The following is a 15,603-nucleotide window of genomic DNA, read 5'->3' on the forward strand; positions in this document are numbered from 1 at the left end:
GATGGAAAATTTCTTCTGGTGAGGTATTTAAACATAGGTTTAAAAAACATTTTTTTTAATGGAATTTAAGAGAGATTGTGATTCTAAAGGCCTGTAAACACCGTTGTGTGTAATGTAACTTTGGCAAAGGCAGATTATACAACCCTGGCACAGAGAAGCTCACATCTATAAAAGGCAAGATCTGTCCTTTGTTTATTCCCCAGTAAATCAGTGAAGTATGTCTTGGTATTTTAATTTCAGCTTAGCATATTTTATTTTCCCTTCGCATTTACAGGCCAGTGAAAATTGACTGAGTTGACTAACGACAGAGACTGTTCATTAAAAAAAAAAAAAGGCTGGAAAGGAAACATTTTCTCATTTGTAAACAGAATGGGCAGCATAGTACATTTATGGTGTGGTATTATAAGCTTCAGGTGCCGCAAGAAATCTAATGTGCTTTAAAGCCACCCTAGGAAGCAATGAACTTTTAATGGCAGTTAAACACGTGGGAAAAATCAGGGTGCATGTACGTAAGAGAAGTTACTGATTTAGACATCACTGACATCTAATGGTACTGAAGATTTCAAGAGTGGTACTGCTCTGCATCACCCATTCCAGTTACGCACTGCAGCAAGGACAAAGCGTGCACCTTCATGAGCATTTTAAATCAAATCAAATGTAGCATTGATGTGGACTTCTGTTCACCTCATTTTCTGTGCTTTTGTTTGTATTGTTGGTGGTCTTGGGGCACAGAGACTAGATTAGGTACCTGTTAGATGAAACAGAAGATGTGGCCAGACCCTCAGCAGACATTCAGTCCACACAGGACTATAAGAAGTCTGAAATAAAACCTTCTAAAGTAGCTATAGGATAAACTGTGTTGTTTAGTACCAAAAGATTTGCCCTATAAATTTGCTATTTCTGCATACATCTACAGACATACAGTTGGGTTTGCCTTTCAGTACATACATACATATAAATATATATATGTATATGTACATATATAGAGCTCCTGTCTGTCACACTTTTAGATTCATGGGACTGGACACCTAGCTAGCAGAAAGCCAAACGCAGTGTCATTGAAACCAGCTACTATAATCCATCCTAAGTCCTACCGTAGTATCACAGCCAGCTAAGATTGCCAGGTACTGCCCCTTGCTCTTTGAAATAGAAGCTCAGCAAGCCCAAGGATAGATAATTGGAGTTGTTCTAAGTAGTAGGATTCCCATTCCCATAACTCAGGAACCCTAAATTCAAAGAATGCAGCCAACAGATGAATCTGTGGTCTGATTACTTCTTTGCCCTTCACCTTGATATGACCAGCAGATTTTCTATATGACAATGTTTTCGTATGGATTGAAATGTGTAGTTCAATATGTTTCTTCAAACTCTCATAAAAATATCCATTAAATGGATGAACTGCATGCAAAAACAAATATCAAGATTAAACCCTGTCGAATCAATACCAGATGTACCTTCAGAATGAATAAAATAATTCCCAGATTAAAGGATATATTAAAAACAATGCCTATTAAATGGGATGTTAGAAATAGATGAATTAATATTTATCATCAGTGTCTAGTTACCTGAACATGAGCACCTTTCCTGTTCTTAAATATGGAAATTAAAATTGAAAGAGGGAATGTGGGAAGTAATGAAACTGCCGTTTATAAGTGTACTCCATGTCAAGGCACCACAATCTTGATTTACTTAGTGTTTTCCTCAACTGTAGCTTTCAGAGGTATCTGTTTAACTCCAGATATAATCTGTTCAGCTTGGCTGGAAACTAGTTTCAGTGCTGAAAGAAACTTGCTTTGATATTTATAGGTTTTTCCAGTCAGATGACTGTGAAGAATTACTTTCAAAAAAGTAATTTTGGACAGGAAGAGAAAGCAGAGGTTCAAAATGAAAATTTCCATCATGTTATTTTGTCACAGTTTTGTCTTGTCCTGTCATTGTCGAGGATTAGATTTCAAATACTCCCAAATGAGAAGGGTAACGTAAGACTGTGTTCACTCACACTTCCTTATTCAGCTTGAGGGAGCAGCTGGAACCTCGTCCCCAGTGAGAAATCCCAAGTATGGCAATGAAATAGCATCTGCCAAGACTGACTGCAGCTGTGAGCTCAGTGTGATGCTTTTGCCTCTCTTCAGAAGCTGTCTGCCAAGACCTGTCACTTGCACTGGGATCCTACAGGCGAGACAGAATACTGTGAGGCTCTTGGCTGTCTCATTAAGACAGAATTCTATCAAATGATTTTTTTTTCCCTATCGTGTGCCCATTTACCATTTGTTTGCTTTGATGATTGTATGAATTGCCATTTGTGGTAGCCATTTGAATTGTGTGAAAATAAACATTGAATTATATATGCTTTAATGCAGGCAGGCAACATTTTAGCACTCTGAGAGGAGAGAATGTACGAGTGCAATGAATGTCAGCTGTTTATAAACTTTATTCACAACAGCAATTGTTTAGAACTGATCTCCATCGATGCTCCAACTTCTGCATGTGCCCATGTCACTTATAAGAAAATGAGTCATTCAGGAGCCTGAAGAATTGTGAAGTCATGAGCACCCTGGGTCTAATTCTGAGTCATTTACGCTAGCATATTTGGAAGTAATTCAACTGTAGTCTGTGAAGTTGTCCTGGTATGAAATGCCTTGTAAAATCAGAATCAAGACTCTCTTGTTACTAAGGCATTTTAACTGTGATCTGAAAAGAAGTAAAACAAAAACAAGCACAAAACTGCCACAAGTAAACGTCCCCAAATCTGGATTTTTTTGATTCTATCTTGGGAAATGAGCTTACTTCAAATTTAGACCAGTGCAAGCCAGCTTCTTAATCAAATGTTGGGCCCCTCCTCTCTGCTGCAAGTTCCAATCAAGATAGCATTTGCCTTCTGTGGAATTTTGGCTAATAGCTTAAAGACCAATCCACCATCTACAAATGATTATTGAGTGTGCATAGGACTATGCAACATGGGAAAATATGTGTACACTTATCTTGCAGGTCATCTTTCCTGCAGTATACAACTTGCATCCCATTTCCACTTATTGCTTCTCTCCTGCAGCATACACTATCACTTACAAAACCTTTTGCTCATTTTCAGCAAGCTTGTGCTGAATTCATTTAGGAATGGTTGTTGCATAGGCCAAGCAGAGGTCGACCTTCTGGGTCCTCTTTGCTTGCTTTCTATTTCCACCATTTCATCCAGTCTGCTTTGTTTGCTTTTTATTCCTTCAGCTTCATTTTTCATGCCTTTCATTTGGCCCAGTTAGTATCTCCAGCTGTGCTGATTGTATCTCACTTTATCCACTCTTTTATCTGGTCTTTTTCCAGATTCCATGACAGTTCTGTGGTACTTACCTCCAAACCCTAACTTAAATGATTCTGAGTTTTTATATAGCTATGTTCTCCACTTGAGTCCCCTAAAGCTTTATTTATATAGCCACAGTATAAATATATGTTTCATAGAATTGTGGAATGACCTTTAAGATCACCTCATTCCCATCCCCCTGCTATAAGCAGGAACGCCTCCCTCTAGACCAGCTTGCTCACAGCCCTATCCAGCCTGGCCTTGAATGCTTCCAGGGAGGGAGTATGCACAGCCTCGCTGGGCAACCTGTTCCAGTGTCCCACCACGCTAACAGTAAAGAATTTCTTCCTGCTATCTAGTCTAAATCTGCCCTCTTCCAGTTTAAAACCATTTCCCCTCCTCCTGTCACTAAGTGCCCTTATAAAAAGTCCCTCCTCAGTTCCTCCACAATGTCTCTCTACAACATGGAATCAAAATTCTTGCCAGGCTTCCAATGGCCCTACAGGCTCCGCAGGGATCTGCTGTCTCCCAAACAGATCAGGTCTTCAGGATGAAAACTATCTTAACTTTCAGTCTCACCACAAGGTGCCTTCAAGCCCCGCAGCAAGGACCATAATTCATAATGCAATCAGATCAACTATACTAACCAGTATTTAGAGAAGAACCCTAGTTAATCTCTTTGGCTTAACTAGGACTACCAGCCAAAACTGATGGGGATAAGAAAACTCAGTAAAGCAGGACTTGCTCGAAATCAGAACATAAACAAACAGATGGATTCAGAGTTGAATTTCTGTGCAAGTTTCCAGGCCACTCTCTCACATAATAGTTTAGGTGTAAACACAGATGTGTAATTTTCAAGTAAGTTTCTTTTTTTCTTTTACTTAGTTCAGTCCCAGTTTTTAACCAACTCTTCCCTCAATCAGGGTGACTACACAGTTTGGAGGAAAATCTATCCACAGATGTATGGCAACTGGAGTTGTTGTAATTTAACTCAAATAATTAAGACATTTGTGAATGGCAGATGACCTCTCTGGAAATAGGCAATAAATTTTTCTGCAGGCTAATCTCAGAGTGGGCTGGAAGCCAGAAATGCTGCCTGTGTGTGCATGTGTGGCTCATTTCTTTGCCTTTCTTAGAGAAAAACAGTTCGGTACAAAATGTCAGCTTTCTAATTAAGCCCTATTTTCATGGGCTATTAAACAACAACAAAAATAAATAAACAAATAAATGAAAACCACCAGAATATAAACCACAAAAATATTTTGAAATGGTATTACCAATGTAAACCATATTTCAGACCAAAAGAAAAATACTGTCATGTTAACTTGCATACCAACCTTTCAGCAGATACAATTTAAGTGCTAAGTTTTTAACCACTGTACAGCTATGTTCATAGGGGAAATTGCATTCGACTCTTTCAAGAGCTTCAGATCCATGCCACACTCAGTCCCATGGTGCTGTGGATAGACTTGAAACTGCAGAAATATTTTTTAGTTCTTTTATTTAACTTATGAAACCTCTGTGGATTCAGCATGCTGGACTTTAGCCCAGAGTTTAATATTCAGTCTCTAAGCCTTACAGGGAGAGTGCTGGAAAAAGCTTTTGGCATTGGCAGACTTCTTTTTTACCTGCCCATATTAGACCAAAGAAACACAAGCAAAAGTATGACTCAGGCACTTTGAAAACTCCAGAGTGTAAGAATGCTGGGTATACTCAACACAGTCACAGTGTAAAAACAAGGAAAAAGCCCTTCAAATTCCCTAGGGTCCAGGTATAAATCATAGACGAAAAGTCTTGTCAGCAAATTGAGGGCAAACTTCATTAATTAGAGTAACAAGACTCCCTTCCTTAGTTGAAGTCACCCTTCTAAGATGTAACTTTATCTTCCACATCAACTGAAGTCATGACCTCTTGCAAGTTGGAAGGTTAGCTGATAGATCTGAGGTGATTTAAGGTCAGTGACAGACAGCTATAAACAGATGGAGCCTGATGTTTCTTTCCAAACATTTCCTAGACTCCAACAGTAAAATTCTAGCAGACAGAATCTCTTTAGTTTTGTTAATTAAAATTAAATTATAGGAGGACATTAACTTATTTCATAAGACCAGTAGAAATAACCTTCTGCAGTGATCTCAGTAAAGAGTAGCAGTCTAGAGACCAAAGCTGTTCTTTAGGAAGAGCTCTTAACACATAAACCATCCAAGTTTCATTTCCTCAAACTGACTGCCAGAACCTAAGGAAGAGGCAATAAAATTTCTAGAACTTGGCAAAAAAATTAGAAGCAATGGCTCAGCTTATCCATGATGCAGCAAAACCTGGTTTTAATCCAAAAGCAGAAAGAAGCTACTTCATAGAGTACTTTGGTCCCAGGTGTGAAGATTTCCTAAACTGAAGACAGGATTTATATTCCTGATTAAAGATGTGAAACACTGAAAGCACTACTAATTACTCTTCTTGAGTTCAGTCTAGGAACATACAGGGCACATACAGCCTGCATGCGAATACTGGACAGTGCACCACACAACCATTTTCTCCGCTTGCTCAGGAGTGCTTGCTCACATTCTTGAGTGCCATCTGCTGGCACCTCATCTGTTCTTCTATCTAAGCATGTTATTCTCTCAGAGACTGTTCACTGTTTTACTAGTGATTTTGAAAGAGAGAAGACTATCCAAGAGTTTTTGAATATCTAAGCTGACCCGTCTCCCCATGCAAACTTTGGATCAGAGGCTGTAAGCAGCAATGCTATGGTGACGGTGAAGTAGACACATACCACTGGACTGTGGTTTGCATGAAGCATTAGTCTGAACATACTGTTGTGGTGCTGTTTTGAGACTACTAAAGGAGAAAAAATGTAAGACTGCCAGTCACTTATCTAGTTATCTGCCTGCCTCACTTAAGAAATCTGTGAGGGTATTACTATTTTCACGTGATACTTCAACAATTTCTTTTTAAGACACCAAGTCTTACTTCAGTCAGTATATTATGTGTGGGCATGTGTGGGACACAGCTGTCTGTAACACTGTATTTAATCCTGGAAAAAAGAATACTATATTTTGGTGTTAAAACCTACCCTAAATTTGAAGATTTTGTATTCCGTAATTCTGCAGACACCAGAAGTCATTGGTTTTTAAAACTGCTTTATACTATACAAAAGGTTTATTTTGCTCTTGGTCCAGACATTACACAAGTCTTCAACCAGATCTGCTCTGTGGATAACAGATAATACCAGGCATAATTTCACTGATTATTCAAGTAACTCTGAGAAGCGGTTACTGTCCTTTCTAAGTTAGTCAACTAGATGAATACAACAAAATCCAGTCGGCATTGCTAATACAGTAGTGAATTTGCTGTTTCTCCCGAAATAACCCCTTAAGAATATTACAGTGCAACTTACCTCTTTAATACTGCATGGAAACTGCTGAGTCCTGGCCTGAACCACTGATGGAGCACCTGGGGAAAGGACCGGGTCAGCCCTGGGAGCACAGGTGAAGGCAATGCAGCTGTGTGATTGGAAGGGGTGGAACCTGGTTGCTCCCCTCCCAGAGCTCATTTAAGGGCTGACTGGCACTGGGGAAGGATCTTTGGTTGGGGGAGTCCTCCTTTGTGGAGTTTTCCCTGTAAACCTAAATCTTCGGAAATGGGTGAGCACTTTTCCCTTTGTAATGCCTTTCTATTTGTGCTAGTTCCTTTGTTATTATACCTTCTGTATTGCTATTCTACTGTATTAATCTTTCTGATTGTTACACCATTATGCTTTCAACTCCTCCACAGTTTTGAGGTGTGTTATTAGGCACAACTCCCACGTTATCTTTACTTTGGCTACCTGTGCTGTACAACTAACACGGAGCACAGCAACACAGGTGTCTCTTCTCTCAAATCAGTCTCGGGGACTCATGGAACACCATTATGGTCTGAGATGACCCAATAATTTCAATTTTTTTTTAATTTTTTTTTTTTAGTTACCCCATGTTCAGAATTCTCTGAAAGTTCATGAACATTAAAGTGGAGCTTCTGTTACCTCACAGAAAACAGCTATGGTGAAGTAAGTTACTCCAGAGTAGAGAAAGGAAAGATAGCTACTGTTTTAAGCTTATACAGAACAAATGGGATTTCTGTGCCAGTGTTCAGAATCTCACCTAAGTTGTCCTTTCATGGAGTGTTTCAGAAGAGGCTTCAGACAGGCTGTGTTCATTGTAAGGCTTGGTGTATTTTACCAAACTGGAGGCTATGACAGATGAGCACTGATCCATCCAAGTTAAGTCGGGCAAGGATCCAACTCGGCAAAGCCACAGAAGCCGAGATTGCTCCTGCTGTCCACCCGCTAAGCTCCCTGTTCTCAGAACAGCATCTGTGCTTGGGCCCTTCCCTTGCACAGGTTAGTGTCTTTGCTCCACCAACATCCATTCTTTGTCTCAATGTGGGCTACGTACTGCAGTAGCTGACGAGCAGAAACACCTCATCTCTCTGCTCCCTGTGCTAAGGGATGCTGGCTCCTACCTGGAGGCGCAGTGCTTTGTGGGACCAGTCATGCTTTAAGCCAGTGTGGCAATGGTTTCTCTGGAGCATAGCTGACGCCTGTGGAGCTTTGTATTCTCCCTCTGCCACTGTCTCTGAGCCTTACAACAGCACAGTGGTTGGTTTTATCTATATGCATTAGAAAGATTTTTGTGGCCAATAGCACATAGTAACAACCCAGATGCTATTGAGCAAAGCAGTTCTCTCGTGGCCTTCTCATATACAGGTCTTAGCATTCAGGTCTTCCTATGTAAATGCTGCATCCTCCACCACGCAGGCACACACGCTGAGCACCTCGGTGTGTCCGCCTGTCCCACCTCTTCGTTGCTCAGCTGCGCTCGAGGCAGCTGCCAGGAGGAGCTGCCGGGCCTCACGACGTGGGCGCGCGCTCCCTCGCGCCTCAGCGCCCAGCCCGCCTCCCGCACTGAGGAGCCGGCGATGCTGAGGGCCGCCTCTGTAGTTTCCGCCCCTCGAGGCTGTTCCTCCCTCCCTCCCGCGGGTGCCCCTGTCTCCTCCTCCTGCACCCCCCGTGTTCGATGGGGAAAAAGGAGAGAGCCCTTCCACGTTTTCGCGGCGTCTATGGAGTTAAAATGGCAGCCATCGAGCAGGGCTGGTTTGGGGCTGACAGGATCGGGGTAGGTTTCTGATTTATTAAACGCTATATTGGGATTTTGCTGTGTGGCAGCAGGTGCTGGTTGCATTTTTATGAGCTACTGAGATGTAGCTGTCTTACAAGGTCACTGCGTGTTGGAGCCTATCCTAAGCCCAACTCCAGGCATGTGCCTGTTCCATGAGCCAGGCTCAAGGTAACTGAAGCCATTATGAAGTTATCTGCTGTCTGTCTTGGTTTTCAGTATAATTTGGCAGAAGAGTACGAGGCAACAGCAGCACACTGCTCAGCAAACTCGTGTGAGGCTGTCTTCAGTTGACTGGATGCCTGTTAGTCAGCAGACCTTGAAGTGGTAAAATATGGGAAATAAAAAGGGAGGATTTGTTGTCTGAGACATGCAAATCTGTTTGTCATTGCCTGGTTTACCATACAGAAATGGGAGAATTGTGCTCTTTTCTGCCAGAAATCCCTACCCAATATAGCAGCAGAGTGATTCTGGTCTCTGCTTGGAATTGCAGTGGGAGGATTTGTTTTTCTCCCCCTGTGCTGTCATTTCTTATGTTACTTCTAGGCCAGAGCAATTTCTTGCTTCCTTGGCACAACAGCTGGAGAGACGCTGACCTGTGTTGTCCTCTATGATATAAGCATCCCACAGGAGAGAGCAGTGCAAGGTTTGTCCCATAGCAGGAATTCTAATGGAAAGGAGCCGATTGCTCTTTGACTGTGGTCCCTGTACCAGCATATAACAAGCTGTGACAGACTGCCTATGGCTACTAGAAGTTCTCCAGCTTCTTACAAGGTGTTGATCTGGTTGAGAAAGGAATAGGTCAGTGCATTTTGCTGACTCCTACTGAGGCAGCTGTCTCATTAATTAATGCATTAGTTTCATAATGAAAAGGGAGTGGCTTTCAGAGGGCGAAAGGTAGAGATTATCTGATAGAGAAAGCACAGAAGATGTTGGGACATCTTATTACATTCTTACCATATAGAAAATGTAGAAAGATAGACCTTTTGTGGAAGAAAATAGTTTACCTTACAGCATTTTAGTAATGTGTGTTAACTGTACTTGAAATATGTGCCTTGTGCATTCAGCAAGAGCCTGTCATAGAGAGCAATTTCTGTTCTGATCTAATGCCTTCCCATTATTATACCACTGCAACAATGTGATCCACCACATTGCTATACTCCAAATCAGATTAAGTTTTCTGGGACTGAAAGAATTAAATGCACTGGTGAGTTCATGCCAAATAGCGGCTGATCTGGATTCAGCAGCAGCTTGCACTGGCAGTTTTTGCAGGTAAAAATGACATTTTCACTCTGTTGTTCAGTTGAAAGACCTCTGGTATTATATTTAAACTGATCTTTATCAGAAATGTCACCCTGAATTTGATATGTTAATTTACATTTTTGAGGAGGGAACAGAAAGCACTGAAAGCAGAAGTGCCCCTAAATCACCCCCAAATCTTGTCCATGCACCTTCTCTTCAACTCTCTTCTCTTTTGAGAAATGTTTTCTGGCCCAAACTGACTCCAAACAAATATCCCTATTCTTGACATTTCCCAGCAGTAAGTTTTCTAAGAATTTAATTTGAAATTTGAAATTTAATCTCACCTGTCATCTCTGTTGAGAAATTCCTGAGAAGCTTTGAAGAAGCTTTGAAGAATATTGAAGAAGCCTTTAAAGCCAGTGCAAAGTCTCCTGCAGGTTTCAGTAGACACTGGAATGTGCCTTTTGTAAAGAAGAAGTAGGAAGAGACAGTTTAACTACATGGAGTAAATTTCATGCTGGTAATCTATTTGACAATTTTATTAGGATTAACTATGGTGACACCTGGTACTGTGTTTCTGAATGTGTGCACTAATAATTTCAGAATGATGGAAAGAAAACATTGGTACCGTAGATACGGTGTTCTGCCTGCTTCCTTTAAGGGTTGTACTGCTTAGAGGCTGAAAGCTTGCTGTGTTCCCTTACTTGCAGCCAGCCAAGCTTTGCTGTGCTTAGGCACTTTGCAGTGGGCAATGGGAATTGCAGTTCCACATCCTCCTCTTTGTAGAATACGGCAAGATTTCAAGTTTCACTGGTGAGACAGGTTGACTGAAGGATGCAGGTTTCTGATGAGAAGCATGTACAGGAGCTGACCTCCAAACACAAGTGTCCACTCCAAAGTGCATTGATGTTCTTGCACAGATTTTTAGACTTTAAAAATCTCTTACAATTACAGTAGGAGGTAGTGTCAGAAGCTTTGGAAAGTCACTTTTCTTTATTGGCCCCTTCCTAGTCTAGGTACAGTATACATTTTTTGTGTATTTGTCTGCTTCCTTCTGGGATAATAGTGTTCCAGAGCTCTCTGCCTGATGCTGATGTGCTAGTTTAAGCTTTTTCAGTACTTTGGGCATTGAGAATAGATATTTAGTGTTATTTGAAACTAACAGGGGAGAGCATTTCCACATGCCCTCTGTTTACAGAGCTCCCCAGACACTGATTTAGACTATTTATGCTCCTCTAGTTTGCACTGCCCCTCTTGCCTGGGGTGCCTTCACTAGAAGTGTGACTAGAGGAGACAAAAACCATTCTTGCATTCAGTATTAAATAGCTTTGTGCACTGGATCTCATTCTTTAAAAAATGTTTGTTCTGAAACAGCCTTGAAATCAAATCTTATCAAGCCTCTGCTTTACTTTCCTGTGTGAGTGGGGCCTCCTAAGCATAAGCCAGAGAAGTAAAAGCCTGAACCTGCTTAGCAGGAGGCAGTCAGAGCCAAAACAATTAGTCTGCAGTGCTAGAAAACCTGGACTTTATTTCTTCCAGCCAGTGTTTGAGGAGCCTTTCTCTATCTGATACCTGCCTCAAGGAAGGATGGCTGCGTGAAGAGGTGAAATTTTTTTCTCCTATCTCCAAAGCAACTTGAAGCTTTAGAGAATTCCATGTATGAATTGTCTCAAAGCACCTCAGCAAAATGAATACACTTCCCAAAAAACCTGCATTTTTGTTATATATCAATCATTGGAAGGTGGTGAAAAGCATGGCATCATCTCTCATGAGGAAGCTGTCAAGTGCTAAGATCTTCATTTTGAAATGCTGGTTCTGAAAAAGAGCAGAAATGGGAGGCTTTAGGCAGATGTTTTCCTCACAAACCTCCACTTTTGTCCTGGTTTGATACGGAAGTTTTCATCTGGCAACCAAAGTTTCAGTGTTTGTACCTTCAGTCTGCTTAAAGTGCAGTCCAAAAACACCCTGTTTTGAAATAGCGTTCTGAAAATATTAATTCAGACTGCCTTACATCACCCTGCTTCTGTCAGTGAATGAAAGGCTGTTGTTCTTCTAAGTAAATAGGAATTCTTAGACTCCTGATAGGAATACACCAATGAATTCAGCTCTGAGAGGTTACTTCATTGCAAAAGCTCTCTGATAAGTGGGAAAACCAAAAAAATGGGCTTTTTTTAGTTAAAACTCTCTCCGAGTCTGGGTGAAATTAGGCTGCTGTAACTTTTGTCAGAGTACACATCTTACACAGCTTGGACTGCTGTGGTCTTGTTGCAGCAAGTGAACTGGGATTTGTACGCCTGGATGCAGCCAGAACTTGTCCAACTGCCATTTCATTCTGATGAGCCCAAGGCCTGCACCAGCTCCTGCATTCAGACAGCTTTCTGATAGCCACTACCACTGTCAGAGGGGAGCTGTAGAAGTCAAATCTGCCTATGACCCAGTTTTTTAGCAGAAATGAATCCCATGGTCAGGAGTTTCCTTGGGAAATCTTGGGAGTGACCTGTCCCACAATCTTGCTGCTGTGAGATTCTGCATGCAGGAGCAACGTGTTGTATCAGGTGGATAGGAAGCCTAGAATCTGCTTCCTAGGAACAGATTAACCCAGCAGTATTCAAGATCATCTTATCTGTAGTGTTAAAACTTAGTTTGTGAGAGTTCATCATATTGGATCCATGAAAAAAAATTTGCTCTTCACCTTAGTATTTTCAATGCTTAGTTTATCTATATTGTGAAAAATACACTTTAGAAAAAAAAAAAAATCTGGACAGCAGAACTTAATTTTCCCTTAGAAACCAGGCTGTAGCTTGATCTTGAAATTCCTACATTTCTCAAAGGATCTCTAACATTATTCTCCTTAAAGAATATTTGCCTCAGAGAAGGGACAAGAGCTTTACTGCATTCTTTGTGAGCTCCCAAATTCCGTATAAGGCTGAGGTCAGATCTCTGAACGCAAGTGAAACATTTTATTACTGATTGAAGGTCAGCAGAGTCATAGTGGAAAATGGCATTCTTAACAAATAATTAGTTGTATAGAAAATGTCTGATGACCCGAACAGAAGGCTGTCCCATCCCACTGGCATCTCCTGCCACTGTACCCTGGTCTCAGATCCTTCCTCTGTATTCAGAACAGCTATGCCTGTTTCCAGTTCTTCCCTTGGTCTTATTTAATAAAACAAACAAAGAAAACAACCTCTCAAAGTTATGGCAATAGGAATTGGAATCCTGATTGCTATTGTACACTTCATACTTCTTGCCTTGAGAAGTGGCAGTTTGAAGAGGCACTCTTCTCTCATGCTGGAAAGGTGAAGTTCTTGATGGCAGCATTAAGCACACAGAGCAAACTGTGCCAAATGTAGTGTTAGCTCAGCCCCATAATATCCTCAGTGCGTTGTCTCGAGCGAGACAAGAACAAGTTGGCAGTCTGGGCTGCATGCAATTCATATATCCAATGCACTTGTGAGCTTGGGAATGTTTTGGTAGAAGTTCAGTATAGAATTGGTATCTGCTTTCAGACAAAACACTTTGTTGATTATTCTTCTAGCCATTAAGCCATTTCCTGAAGTTCTCATGTAGCTCACATTAAGGGAAATAAGGTAAGGAGACGTCCTGTTCTCTCCGTTGTCACTTGTCAGGGTTTTGAGCATAGCCCATTGGTGTGTATTGCTCTAAGCAAAGCAACATCTTCAGAAATTGCCAGTAGGGAGTTCTGATTTAGGATGTGCTTTTCTCAGCCTGTGGTGGTTGTGGAGTACTTCTCAAAGCAATGGCAGAGGAAAAATGTAATGAGAAGGGAATAGATAATAGTGGTCTGAGGTTACCCACTGGAGGCAGGATGATAGCAGAGTAATTACTGAAAGAGGCAGCAGTGTTGCTTGACTAGAAATTGAGCTACCCCCCTAAGAGTGACGAGGCATGCATAGATGGAACAAAAGTAATTCTGCTGCTTAGATAAATTACAATATGTTTTCAAATATAATCAGCACAAAATCCTCAGAGAACTCTAAATCCTGTCAGGAGAGTCCAATTCCAACCATATCAGTGCTATGGTGTAAAGGTGTAAAGGGGCAAGGCTTTCAGAAATCACTCGCTGTGCCACTTCCTCCACTTACTGACACTCATAGAGGAAGTAAGATGTATTCTGACTTTCTGAGACAAAGAATGCCAAGTGAAAACCCTTGGGCAAAACCACGCAGTGAAAAATTATACACGATACTAAACTTTTTTGTGCCATATTCCTTTATGCTGTTGTTTTTAACTGGGAGAAATTGTTCATCCGAGGACAGATTTTTCTGAAGGTGTGTCAGTAACTGCTGGAAAAATCACTGATCTGCTCTGCTTCTAAATCCAATCAGCAGGGAGGTGACAAGTGCGCTCTCTTTACAGGAGGTGGAAGGAGGTGCATACACTAGAGGCTTGAACCCGAAATTCTGGAGACAGTTCTATAGTTTGGCTGTAGAACTTGAGTTATTTTCCAGGCCTTTTGTGTGGACTACTTTGTGATTATTCATGGTTTGATTTTGATCGTATACTGAGATATGTTTTTAAGTAAACGTGGTACTGATTTTGGAATTTCTTCACAGCATAAATGAACTCTTTCACCTTATCTTGGAATTACAGTTCTCTCTCTTATCCTGTGTTATTTTCAGATGAACTATACTTAATGTGCCATGTTGGTCATATGAAACAAGGACTGGAAAAGTAGATTTCTTGAGCCCCTTTTAGAGTTTGGAGAAGTGGATTTAAAATAAAAAAAAAAGCATCCAGTTTATAACATGTTGTACTGAAGTGTTTTCAAACTGAATTTTCAAAATGTTATTTCATCCTTGTGTGCAAGTGCAAAGCATTATGATCTGCACATACTGGATTAAATTAAGCTGCTTCATGTGTGACCACTGATTCTACACAGGTTTTGGGTTTTTTTTCTGGCCTGGAAAAATCTACTTTTGGTCTAGCTTTTGCTTTGGTCGAAGTTCTTAGATTATTTAACTCATATTTCCTAATTTTATATGAATTATATTTGTCTTCATTGCTGTAGCTTCATCATGTGAACTCCTTTCAAAAATCCAGTGATGTGAGAGTGTTCTGTGCTGTTTTGTCATTCTTTTTTCTAGAGGAAACATCTCTAGTTCTGAGTTCAGGAAAGAACTGTACTGGCTCCTCTATTTCTCCTCTGTCTGCAGTGATTTGCCTGTAAGGATACTGTGTCTACATAGCTGAGCAATTATTCAAAAAATCCTAGGTATTGCAATTTGTTCTCCTGCTCAGGTTCTGAGCTGGGGGCTTTACAGCCAGTGTTGTCTTATGTATGCTGTGTGTAATATCACAGCCAAGTTAAAGGTGTTCTGCGAGTGAGAAATTACCATTCTTCAGTCTGCCTATCAAATCTGTGTGAGCCCGGAGTGGAAGCCGGGTCTGTGTTTATCAGAAGAAGGGTGTTCCCTTCCCTCACAGCTTCCCGGGCAGGAAGGGCAGACAAGGGGATTTGTTATTCTGCCCTCTGAATTAACTTGTTTTAGGCTTGAGTATAAGGTTTGGAAGTAGCCTCCATGGAAAGGAATGGGAAATGGCTTACTGTTCATGTTTTTGTTTTTCCTGCCCTGGCTAGTGAACGTTTTGAACAGCCTCTTTGGCATATCTTTTTCAAGTTATGACTGAATGTGGGAGTGAGATGCTTCTCTGGGCTCAGCTAGGAGTCCATGAGGAAACCAAACCAAGTTTTTGCCATACTACTGGCAGGGCATATGGTATAGAATAGAATATTCTGTACATAAAATATTCTATATCATTGGTGTAGAATAGGATAAAAGTTCTGATTTCCATGACTAAAATGTAAGTTCAGACAGAAGATGACAGGTGCTGTTTTGCTTTTCCTTTGCTACTATGAAAGGAACCTTTGATAGAGCTGAATGGGTTAGGATA

At 41.0% G+C, this 15,603-nt stretch overlaps 1 long non-coding RNA gene across 1 annotated transcript in view; it reads left to right on the top strand.

Annotated features, from left to right (window-relative positions):
- Nucleotides 1-6,857: 6,857 nt before the first annotated feature.
- Nucleotides 6,858-15,603, top strand: part of LOC128075127 (uncharacterized) — a 31,025-nt gene continuing 22,279 nt past the window's right edge. The window contains exon 1 of the long non-coding RNA XR_008203659.1: nucleotides 6,858-6,936. This is a non-coding gene — a long non-coding RNA (uncharacterized LOC128075127). The remainder of the gene's footprint in view (nucleotides 6,937-15,603) is intronic.

Source organism: Tympanuchus pallidicinctus, unplaced genomic scaffold (genome assembly GCF_026119805.1).
Source record: "Tympanuchus pallidicinctus isolate F22 unplaced genomic scaffold, pur_lepc_1.0 scaffold12, whole genome shotgun sequence".
NCBI classification, from domain to species: domain Eukaryota; kingdom Metazoa; phylum Chordata; class Aves; order Galliformes; family Phasianidae; genus Tympanuchus; species Tympanuchus pallidicinctus.